Here is a 13260-nt window from a genome sequence, read left to right as displayed (position 1 = left end):
TTATCAACTGAAATGAGTATATGAAAAAGAATATGCTTCTGGAGTTTATTCCAGAAATAGAGGAACATTTCAGTATTTTTCAACTTAGATTTTTAAATTTACAAAGACAGAAAAAGTGTGAGATATTACATATTGAAGAGAATTTGATAATGGTTTGGACAACTAGGAGAAAAGAAAATTTCCTTTTGATTAAATTCTCAATGATGAACTTTGGCTACCTATTTTATAAAGTTTTGGCTTCCAGTCCCATGATAGAATTCTATTCCTAAAGTACAGGTGTCCTTACAAGTCAATTTCTAAGGCAGTCATTTAGTCTAGATTTACACTATTGATTGAGTATTGGGAAAACTTGCTCTCCACTAATAGGCTCTCTCTTTGATACTAGCCTTGGAATTCCCTGTGATGTCATTGATTTATGTCCCCCCCCACATTAATATTTAGTGTGTATTTGATCTGCTATCTTCCCTAAATACTCTTGATAATTTTTCATTAAAATATTTATATTCTGAAGCATAACACACTTTTGTTAATATTGAAATACAAAAATGAAAAAAGAATATCATCTGACTCCTGTAAATTTAAAACATGTTATATAGTAATAAAGGTTTGCTATACTTTAATAATACACTTTGTAGTTAGTGTAATTGAAGACATTGTATCTAATTTTATATAAAATATTACATGATAAACACAGTATTACAAAGATCAGGAATAAATTGTTTTATAAAGGCACCTGATAAATTTATCTAGTATTTTGGAAGATCCCTCATTACAGTTTCTCTTACAATATACCACTTAAAATAATTCCATGTATTATAGTTTTCAGAGTACAGGTTTATTCCTAGGTGTTTGGGGTTTTTTTTGTGTGTGTGTGTGTGTGCAATTATAAATGGTGTTTTCTAATTTTTCTTTCTGCTGTTTTGTTATTAGCATATAGAAACACTACTGATTTCTAGGTATTAATTTTGGATCCTGCAATTTTATTGAATTCATTTATTACTTCTAGTAGTTTTTTGGTAGAATTTTTGGGACTTTCTGAGTATAATATTATGTTATTTGCAAATGGAGGCAGCTCAACTTATGCCTCTTATTTCTTGTCTGATTGCTGTGGCTAGGACTTCTAATACTTTGTTGAATAAAAGTGTTAAGAGTGGACATCCTTGTGTTTGGTCTTAGAAGGAAAGCTGTCAGTTTTTCCACATTGAGTATGATATTAGATGTAGTGAAAGATCTGTACTCTGAAAACTGAAAAAACATTGATGAAAAAACTGAATATGATACTAAACAAATGGAAAGATAGTCCATGAGCATGGATTAGAAAAATTCGTATTGTTAAAGTGTCCATATTACCTAAAGCAATCTACAGATTCAGTACAATTCCTATCAAAACACCAATAACATTTTTCACAGAACTAACACGAATAACACTAAAATTTATATGGAATCACAGAAGACCCTGAATAGCCAAAGTGATCTTGAGAGAGAAGAACAAAGATGGAGGTATCACAATCCCAGATTCCAAGATATGCTACAAAGAGGTAGTAATCAAAACAGTACGGTTCTGGCACAAAAATAGACACATCAATCAATAGAACAGAATCAACAGCCCAGAAATAAATGCACATTTATAGGGTCAATTAGTCTGACAAAGGAGGCAAGACTATGTAATGGGGAAAAGACAGTCTCAACACAAATAGTGATGGAAAAACTGAATGGCAATAATGCAAACGAATGAAACTTGACCACTTTCTTAAACTATACACAAAAATAAACTCAAAATGAATTAAAGACCCAAATGTGAGACCTGAAACCACAATAAGACTAGAAGGGATGTTTACAGTAGTAATTGCTATGGCACTATTCATAGCAACATTTTTCTAGATATGTCTCCTCAGGTCAAGGGAAAAAAATAAAAACAAACTTTTGAGACTTACATCAAAATGAAAAGCTTATGTATAGCCAAGGAAACCATTAAAAAAAAAAGGCACAGAGGCTCCAGGAAGATGGCAGAGTAGGAGGACCCTAAGCTCACCTTGTCCCGTGTTCACAACTAGACGTCACTCATGTCTTATTCAATAAACCAGAAAGCAAACTGAAGACTGGCAGAACAAACTCCACAACTAAATGTAGGGAAGAAGCCGAACCTGAGAGGTTAGAAAGGGCAGAAACAGTGGCTGGGAGCTGCCTGCAGGAGGGAGTTGAAGTCATGGAGAGTGGAAAACACCAGCGAGCCCTCATGAGGAAAATGAATCCCCATAATGTCTGGCCTTGAAAACTGTGGGGACTGAATTCTGTGAGTTTGTATACCCAGGGGGGCTTGGAACCTAGAGCCTTCAAAGTCGGCTGACTCAGCCCTGGACTAGCCTGGAGGGCAAGTGATAGCTAAGTCCCCACCCTTAAAAAGACAACAGTCTGCAGAGAGGCAATATAGAATAGACAGTTTGCACAACACCTGGGGCAAATGGGAGAGATATCTCTTTATAAGGATTTTAGAGCATGTTGGGGGTCTTCTCTGGGAACAAAGGAGCTGGCATCTACCATTTTCCTCCCCAACCCCCCAGCATAGACAGAGAGACAGCGGCAGAAGGTGGTGCTACATATGCACTTGCTACCTAACCTGCTAACACTGTGCCCCACCCACTGAGGACACGCCCACTCCAAGCCTTCTAGCTTCAGAACTGGGCTTAGCATGAATTGTTTTAATGCTGCACACCCTGTCCAAACGCTGCCTCCAGGCACTACATCCCCCCTGGCGTGACCATTGCCTAGGGGATTCAGTTTAGGACTAATGGGTCAGTGCAGAATTTGCTCACTGCTTTGTGTGCCCCACCCACCCACCACAGGTAGAGACACCACAAATCCTCAGCTTCCGCCACAATTCATGCCCAGCCACCAGGGACACAGACACCACATGACCTAGGTTGTCACCACTGCAGCATGCCACCTGTAGAGGCTGCTTTTAGGCAAACGGTCTTGTACAATGGAAAGTAGAAAGGGCCCACAGTGACCACCTGGCTGAATACAGACAGGCCCATCAGGTGACCCACCTCAAAACATCCAGAGGCCCTAACTAACCAATAAGGTACTTAGAACTAGGCACAGTTACCAAAAGACCTCCTCACCTTCCCACTTTAAATATGGTCCCCACCCACTGCCTTGTTGCAGACAGCCTCTCCTTTGCTGTGTATTCCCCCCACCCCTATTCCTTGCAGTGTATTCAATAAACTTCTACCTCCTTTGTTCTGCCTTGGGTGAATCCTTTCACTGCCCAATCATTGGTTTTCACCCAATCACTGTCCCACATTTGGAGGCCTCCATCCGATTGAGAGAGACACCACACTGCATCCCCATCTGCTGCTGCTAACCTAGTCACCGCTCTGCTTTGGGTTCAGCAGACTAGTGGTTCAACACAAATTTTGTTAATGCTGTGAGTGCCTTATCCAGCCACCACCTTTCTCTGCGCCCAGCCCCCGTGCTCACAGATGCCTTACATGGTGGCCAGCCACTACGTGATCCTGGCCACCTTGGTAGCCATACACACTGTGCCCTGGATGCTGCCACTAACATGCACCATGCCCTGGCCACTGCTGTACTTTGGGGGAATCTAGGCCTAGGACTAGCGGCTAAGTGCAAATTTTGCTAAGACCACCACCCCACTGTGAGCCCTCCTGCTATTATGACCCTGAGAGCTAGACTACCTGGGTTTTCTTAACACCACAGAAAACAAGCACAACCCACAACAGGCAGAGAATCAGTACAGAAGTCTGGTCTGAAAGGAAAAGATACTGAGACACAATAGTGGGACAGAAGCAACACACATAGGAGACTCCTCTGAGTCTGTTCTAGTGAACAGAGGACACTGCACTGCAGGGCGCTGCAGGATCTCTTCTATTTCATAAAGCTACTACTTTCAAGAGCAAAGGATATAGATGACTTTCCTAACACACAGAAACAGAGAGGTAGACAAAATGAGATAGAGGAATTTGTCCCAAATGAAAGAACATGGCAAAATCACAGCAGGAGATCTAAATGACACAGAAATAAGTAATATGCCTGATAGAGAATTTAATGGTTATAAAGATACTCACTGGACTTCAGAAAAAAGTGGAGGACATCAGTGAGACCCCGGACAAAAAGATAAAAAATAACGTATCCGAGATGAAGAACTCAACAAATGAAATTTAAAATACATGAATGGATTAAATAGTAGGTTACAGGAAGCAGAGGAATGTATCAGTGACCTAGAGGATAGAACAGAAAGCAATCAAGCTGAACAAGGGAGTGACCAACAAATACTGGATAATGAGAATACACCTAGAGAACTCGATGACTCCATCAAGGATTATCACATCCACATTTTAGAGATAACAGAAGGGAAAGAGAGAGAAAGGGGGGCTGAAAATGTCCTTGAAGAAGTAATAGCTGAAAACATCCTAAGTCTGGGGACGGAAATAGACATCCAATTTCAGGAGGCAGAGAGAGCCCCTGACAAATTCAACCCAAAAAAGTCCATACCAAGCCACTAGTAATTAAAATGGCAAAAAATAATGATAAAGAATTTGAAAGGTTACGGGGAGGGAGTTAAGATGGCAGAGGAGTAGGGGTCCTCTTTTTCAGCTGGTTCGCTGAATCAAGCTGGATAGGTACCAGACCATCCTGAACACCCACGGAATCAGCCTGAGATGCAGGAAGATACATCTGGATCTCTACAGATGATCATCCTCAGCACTGAGTATTGAGGTACGAAGCGGGGAGCCATGAATCCACGCACAGATATTGGAAGATAAACAGAAGGGGGAGGGAGCCTCTGTGCTCGAGCGCCGGGAAGCAGTAGCCACCTGCACTGGGGAGCAGGCTGACTCGCGGACTGGCACCAGCGAGAGAGCAGATTGAGACCGTGAGCCGCAGAACGCACGCGACCAGAATGAAAACCGGAGCTCCGGAGTGCGCATGAACCACACTGAAACAGAGCTGCTGAGCGTGCGCGCGGCGGTGGCTGGCAGCTGGCGGTGTTAGAAACACAATGAACAGACATGAGAGCCCTGGAAGTGAGGGCTGGGACTCCGGCTGTGGGGCACACATCCCGGGATACTGTAGGGCTTAGCAGCACCAACAGAAACAGAGTTAACGTGGCCAGAAGAGCTCAGTGGAGTGAGGACTGCAATCTCTCTGTTTTGAGACAGAACCTGGGATTCGGCTACTGCTGCTCTGACTCTCAGAAGAGGCACAGCAAACTGCCAGGGGATGCTGCCAGAGAACAAAAGCCTGGAAATACTGGCTCACAGTGTGCGCATCCCCATCCCCCCTCGCAGAGGACAGGGAGACTCTACACAAACAGGGTGGCCTGAGTATCTGTGCGGCAGGCCCCTCCCCAAGAAGGCAGGCTGAAGAATCAAGCCCACATCCCTAAGGTCCCTATAAAACAAGTGCACACTGCCTGGGTCCTGGTCAATAAACTGGGCTCTGGACAATCCACAACTTCTCCTCAGCACAATGACAAGAAGGAGAAATCCCCCCAGCAAAGAAAAGACAATGAGTCTGTGGCCTCTGCCACGGAACTGATGGATATGGATATGACCAAATTATCAGAAATGGAGTTCAAAGTAACAATGGTCAAGAAGATGTATAGACTTGTAAAAAATAATAACGAAAATTTAACGAGAATATAGAATCTCTAGGAAATGAGAGTGAATCTGGCAGAAATTAAAAATGCTATGAATCAAATGCAGTCAAAACTAGATGCTCTGACAGCAAGGTTAAATGAAGCAGAAGATGAATCAGTGAATTGAAGGATGAGTTGGTAGAATAGAAAGCTAAAACAGAAACGTGGCTCAAAAAAATCCAATCTCAAGAATGTAGGTTACTGGGGAGATTACTGACTCAATGAAACATTCCAATGTCAGAATCATCAGCATTCCCCAGGGGGTGGAGAAAGAGAGAGGTCTAGAAGAGATATTTGAACAAATTGTAGCTGAGAACTTCACTAAACTGGCAAAGGAAACAAGCATTCATGTCCAAGAGGCAGAGAGGACCCCTCCCAATCTCAACCACGACAAACCTACGCCATGTCACGTCATAGTGCATTTTGCAAATATTAGATCCAAGGATACAGTATTGAAAGCGGCCAGGGTGAAGAAATTTCTCATGTACCAAGGCAAAGGTATCAGAATTATGTCAGAGCTGTCTACACAAACCTGGAATGAGAGAAAGGGTTGTGGGGGCATTTTTAAAGCTCTTTCAGAGAAAAACATGCAGCCAAGGATCCTTTATCCAGCAAGGCTGTCATTCAGAATTGATGGAGAGATAAGGACCTTCCAGAATCACCAGTCACTGACCAATTTCGTAACCATGAAACCAGCCCTACAGGAGATTTTAAGGGGGGTTCTATAAAAGTAAAAAGGCCACAAGAGTGATACAGAACAGAAAGTTACAATCTATAGAAACAAAGACTTTACAAGCAACAGGACATCATTAAAATCATATCTCTCAATAATCACTCTCAATGTGAATGGCCTAAATGCTACCATAAAACACCACAGGGTGGCAGATTGGATTGAAAGACAGACCCATCCATTTGCTGTCTACAAGAAATTCATTTTGAACCTAAGGATACATCCAGACTGAAAGTAAAGGGATGGAAACCATCTTTCATGCCAATGGACCTCAAAAGAAAGCTGGGGTAACAATTCTAAAATCAGACAGATTGGATTTTAAACTAAAGACTATAGTTAGAGATACAGTAGGGAACTATATTATTCTTAAAGGATGTATCCAACAAGTGGATATGACAATTATAAATATCTACGCCCCCAACAGGGGAGCAGCAAGATACACAAGCCTACTCTTAACCAGAATAAAGAGACATATAGATAAAAATACGTTAATAGTAGGGGACCTCAACCCTCCACTATCAGCAATAGATAGATGACCTAAGCAGAAATGAACAAAGAAACAAGAGCTTTGAATGCCATACTAGATCAGATGGACCTCATAGGTATTTATAGAACACTACACCCCAGAACAACAGAATACTCATTCTATTCTAATGTACATGGAACATTCTCCAGAATAGATCATGTTTTGGTCACAAAACCAGTCTCAACTGATACCAAAAGAAATTATTCCCTGCGTATTCTCAGACCACAATGCTTTGAAATTGGAACTCAATCACAAGGAAAAATTTGGAAGAAACTCAAATACTTGGAAACTAAGAACCATCCTGCTCAGGAATGATTCAATAAACCAGGAAATCAAAAATCAATTTAAACAATTTATGGAGACCAACAAGAATGAAAACACAATGGTCCAAAACGTATGGGACACCGAAAAGGCAGTCCTAAGGGGAAAACACATAGCCATCCAAGCCTCACTCAAAAGAATAAAAAAATCTAAAATGCAGTTTTTATATTCTCACCTCAAGAAGCTGGAACAGCAATAGAAGAACAAGCTTAATACACACACAAGAAAGCAGTTCATCAAGGTTAGAGCAGAGATCAATGTATTAGAAACCAGGAGCACAGTTGAGCAGATCAACAGAACTAGAAGCTGGTTCTTTGAAAGAATAAATAAAATAGATAAGCCACTGGCAAGACTTATCCAAAAGAAAAGAGAAAGGTCCCAAATTAATAAAATTATGAATGAAAAGGGAGATGTCACAACCAATACCAATGAAAAAGGAAGGATTATTAGAAACTTTTATCAACAGCTTTATGCCAATAAATTAAACAGCCTGGAAGAGATGGAGGCCTTCCTGGAAAACTATAAACTACCAAGACTGAAACAGAAAGAAATTGATTTTTTAAACAAACCAATTAATTATGAAGAGGTTGACGCAGTGATTAAAAACCTTCCAAAAAACAAAACTCCAGGACCTGATGGATTTTCTGGGGAATTCTACCAAACATTCAAAGAAGAAATAATACCTATTCTCCTAAAGCTGTTTCAAAAATTAGAAACAGAAGGAAATCTACCAAACTCATTCTATGAGGCCAATATTATCTTGATCCTCAAACCAAGCAAAGACCCCATCAAAAAGGAGAATTACAGCCCGATATCCCTGATGAATATGGACGCCAAAATTCTCAACAAGATCCTAGGTAATAGGATCCAACAGTACATTTATAGGATTATTCATCATGACCAAGTGGGATTCATCCCTGGGAAGCAAGAGTGGTTCAACATTCGCAAATCTATCAGTGTGATAGATTATATCAACAAGAAAAAAGCCAAGAATCATATCCTCTCAATAGATGCAGAAAAAGCTTTTGACAAAATACAGCATCTTTCCTGATTAAAACACTTCAGAGTGTAGGGATAGAGGGTACATTCCTCAATCTCATAAAAACCATCTATGAAAAGCCTACAGCAAATATCATTCTCAATGGGGAAAAGCTGGAAGCCTTTCCCTTAAGATCAGGACCACGACAAGGATGCCCACTCTCACCATTGTTATTCAACATAGTACTAGAAGTCCTTGCAACAGCGATCAGACAACAAAAAGGGATAAAAGGTATCCAAATCAGCAAAGAAGAAGTCAAACTGTCCCTCTTCGCAGATGACATGATACTCTATATGGAAAACCCAAAAGAATCAATCCCAAACTACTAGAAGTTATAGAGCAATTCAGTAATGTGGCAGGATACAAAATCAATGCTCAGAAATCAGTTGCATTTCTATACACGAACCGAAGAAAGAGAAATTAGGGAATTGATTCCATTTACAATAGCACAAAAAATCATACGTTATCTTGGAATTAACTTAACCAGAGATGTAAAGGATCTATATTCTAGAAAGTACAAATCACTCTTTTTTTTTTAAAGATTATTTATTTATTTATTTGACAGAGATAGAGACAGCCAGTGAGAGAGGGAACACAAGCAGGGGGAGTGGGAGAGGAAGAAGCAGGCTCATAGAGGAGGAGCTTGACGTGGGGCTCGAACCTGGAATGCCAGGATCACGCCCAAGCCAAAGGCAGATGCTTTAACCGCTGTGCTACCCAGGCACCCCAAATCACTCTTGAAAGACATTGAAGAAGACACAAAAAGATGGAAAGACATTGAAGAAGACACAAAAAGATGGAAAAATGGAAAGACATTGAAGAAGACACAAAAAGATGGAAAAATATTCCATGCTCATGCATTGGAAGAGTTTACATAGTTAAATGTCCATGCTACCCAGAGCAATCTACACTTTCAATGCCATTCAGATCAAAATACCAATGACATTTTTCAAAGAACTGGAACAAACAGCCCTTTAATTTGTGTGGAACCAGAAAAGGCCCCAAATCACCAAGGAATTGTTGAAAAGGAAAAACAAAGCTGGGGGCATCACAATGCCAGATTTCAAGCTGTACTACAAAGCTGTGATCACCAAGACAGCATGGTACTGGCACAAAAACAGACACATAGACCAATGGAACAGAATAGAGAACTCAGAAATGGATACTCGGCTCTTTGGGCAACTAATCTTTGATAAAGCAGGAAAAAACATCGGGTCGAAAAAAGACAGTCTCTTCAATAAATGGTGCTGGGAAAATTGGACAGCTACATGCAAAAGAATGAAACTTGACCACTCTCTCATACCATACACAAAGATAAACTTCACATGGATGAAAGACCTCGATGTCAGACAGGAATCCATCAAAATCCTAGAGGAGAGCATAGGCAGCAACCTCTTTGACATTGGCCATAGACACTTTTTCATGACATATCTCCAAACTCAAGAGTAACAAAAGAAAAAATGAACTTGTGGGACTTCATCAATATCAAAATCTTCTGCACAGCCAAGGAAAGAGTCAAAAAAACTAAGAGGCAGCCCACGGAATGGGACAATATATTTGCAACTGACACTACAGATAAAAGTCTGGTATCCAAGATCTACAAAGAACTTCTCAAACTCAATACAGAAGAAACAAATAAACAAATCATAAAATGGGCAGAAGATATGAACAGACAGTTTTCCAATGAAGACATACAAATGGCTAACAGACACATGAAAAATGTTCAAAATCATTAGCCATCAGGGAAACTCAAATCAAAACCACACTGAGATACCACCTTACGCCAGTTAGAATGGCAAAAATTGACAAGGCAAGAAACAACAATTGCTGGAGAGGATGTGGAGAAAGGGATCCCTCCTACATTGTTGGTGGGAATGCAAGCTGATACAACCACTCTGGAAAACAGCATAGAAGTCCCTTAAAAAGTTAAAAATTGAGCTACCCTATGACCCAGCAATTGCACTACTGGGTATTTACCCCAAAGATACAGACATAGTGAAGAAAAGGGCCATAAGCACCCCAATGTTCATAGCAGCATTGTCCACAATAGCTAAATTGTGGAAGGAACTGAGATGCCCTTCAACAGATGACTGGATTAAGAAGATGTGGTCCATATATAAAATGGAATAATACTCAGCCATCAAAAAGAAAGTTTTCTCAACATTTGCTGCAACACAGACGGGACTGGAGGAGATAATGCTAAGTGAAATAAGTCTAGCAGAGAAAGACAATAATTATATGGTGTCACTCATCTACGGAACATAAGAAGTAGGAAGATTGGTAGGAGAAGAAAAGGATAAAGAAAGGGGGAGTAATCTGAAGGGGGAATGAAGCACGAGAGACTATGGACTCATAGAAACTAACTGAGGGCTTCAGAGGGGAGGGGGGTGGGGGAATGGGATAGGCTGGTGATGGGTAGTAAGGAGGGCACATATTGCATGGTGCACTGGGTGTTATACACAACTAATGAATCATGGAACTTTACATCAAAAACCAGGGATGTAATGTACGGTGACTAACACAATATAATAAAAAATATTATTATTAAAAAAAAAGAATTTGAAAGGTTATAAGAGAATTAAAGCCAGTTACATACAAAGGAAACCCCATAAGGCTGTAAGGTGACTTTTCAGCAGGAGTTTCATAGGCCAGAAGGGAGTGGCATGATGCATTCAAAGTGCTGAGGGAAAAATCTGTATCCAAGAATACTCTATACAGCAAGGCTATCATTCAGAAGAGAGGAGATGTACCTTCTCAATAAAAAACTAAAGGATTTTATTATCACTGAACCAGCTTTACAAGAAATATTAAAGAGGTCCCGTTGAATGGAAATGAAAGACCATAAGTAAGAACATGGAAAATAAAACAAAAAAGCAGTAAAAATAAGTGTTTCTGTAAAAGTCAATCAAGGTATTCATAAAATAATAGGATATAAAATATGGTGCCAAATATCTGAAATGTGTAGGGGAGAGGAGTGAAGAATGAATTCAAAATTAAGTGACCATCAGTTTAATATAGACTGCTAATTGCAGAAGATGTTATATATAAATTGAATAGTAACACAAATCAAAAAACAGTAATAGATATGCCAAAAATAGAGTAAGATATTCACTAAAAGATATTTAGTATGTCACTAGAGAAAACCAACATGCCATGGAAGAGATAAAAAGAAGAGATCAGAGAAAAGGTACCAAAACAACCACAAATCAAGTAACAAAATGGTAATAAATACATACCTATCAATAATTACTTTGAATATAAGTGGACTAAACAATCAAGAGTCAGAAGGTGTCAGAGTGGATAAAAAAAAAAAAGACCCATCCACATGCTGCCTACAAGGGATTCATTTCAGACCTGAAGATACCTGTAGATTGAAAGTGAGGGGATAAAGAAACACTAATCATGCAAATGGAATGCAAAAGAAACCCAAAGTAGCAATACTTGCATCAGACAAAATAGACTTTTTAATTTTTTTAAAGATTATATTTATTTATTTGACAGAGAGAGAGAGAACACAAGCAGGGGGAGTGGGAGAGGAAGAAGCAGGCTCACAGTGGAGGAGCCCGATGCAGGGCTTGATCCCATAACGCTGGGATCATGCCCTGAGCCGAAGGCAGACACTTAATGACTGAGTCACCCAGGCGCCCCAAGATAGACTTTTTAAAAAAATTATATTCCAGTTAACACATAGTGTAATATTAGTTTCAGGTGTACAATATAATGATTGAACAATTCTATACATCACCCGGTGCACATCAAAACAAGTGTAGTCCTTAGTCCCACCACCTATTTAACACATCACCCTGCCCAGCTCCCTTCTGGTAACTATCAGTTTGTTCTCTATAGTTAAGAGTCTGTTTCTTGGTTTCTCTCTCTCTCTCTCTTTTTTCCCTTTGTTCATTTGTTTTGTTCCTTAAATTCCATAAATAAGTGAAATCATATATTTTTATTTCTCTGACTTATTTCTCTTAGCATAATACTCTAGATCCATCCATGTCATTGCAATTGGAAAGATTTAATTCCTTTTCATGACTTAGTAATATTCCACCATAAATATATGCCACACCTTTATCTATTCATAAATCAATAGACACTTGGGCTGCTTCCATATTTTGGCTATTGTAGATAATGCTGCTATTAACATTGGTGCATGAATCCCTTGGAATTAGTGTCTTTGTATTCTTTGAGTAAATACCTTGTAATATAATTGCTGGGTAACAAGCTAGTTCTATGTTTAACTTTTTGAAGAACCTCCATACTGTTTCCCAGAGTGGATGCACCTGTTTGCATTCCCACCAATGGTACAAAAGAGTTCCCCTTTCTCCACATCCTTGAAAACCAAGAAATAGACTCTTAACTAAATAGAAGAAACAGATGTTTAGCAGAGGGGAGGTGGTGAGGGGATGAGTTAAATAGGTGATGGGGCTTAAGGAGTGCCCTTGTTGTGATAGGTACTGGGTGATGTATGGAATCTGAAACTAATATGACATGGTATGTTAATTATACTGAAATTAAAATAAAGAAAAAAACCAAAAAGGCAACCTATTCATGGGACAAGATATTTGCAAATGATATATCTGATAAGGAGTTAATATCCAAAATATATATAGAATTGATATAATTCAACACCAAAAAAAAAAAATCTGATTTAAAGTTGAATAGACATTTTTCCAAAGAAGACATCCAGATGGCCAATGGACACATGAAAAGATGCTCAACATCACTAATCATCAGGGAAATGCAAATCAAAGTCACAATGACATATGACCTTACACCAGAAAGAATGGGTAACAATCAAAAGGACAAGAAATAACAAATAGTGGTGAGGATGTGGAGAAAAAGGAACACTTGTAGACTGTTGGTGGGAATTTATATTGGTGCAGGCTCTGTGAAATACAGTATGAAGGTACCTTGAAAAATTTAAAATAGAAATTCGTATGATCCAATAATTCCACTACTATCATTTACCCAAAGAAAACAAA

General features: G+C 39.6%; 1 protein-coding gene across 1 annotated transcript in view; it reads left to right on the top strand.

Moving 5' to 3' along the window:
- LOC148107621 (A disintegrin and metallopeptidase domain 3-like) overlaps positions 1-13260 on the top strand; it is a 119557-nt gene that overhangs the window by 67812 nt on the left and 38485 nt on the right. The gene's annotated exons all lie outside the window — the stretch shown is intronic.

This window comes from Ursus americanus, chromosome 27, assembly GCF_024610735.1.
Source record: "Ursus americanus isolate L20-20 chromosome 27, mUrsAme1.1.p, whole genome shotgun sequence".
NCBI lineage: Eukaryota > Metazoa > Chordata > Mammalia > Carnivora > Ursidae > Ursus > Ursus americanus.
This window is presented reverse-complemented; position numbering and strand designations above follow the sequence as displayed.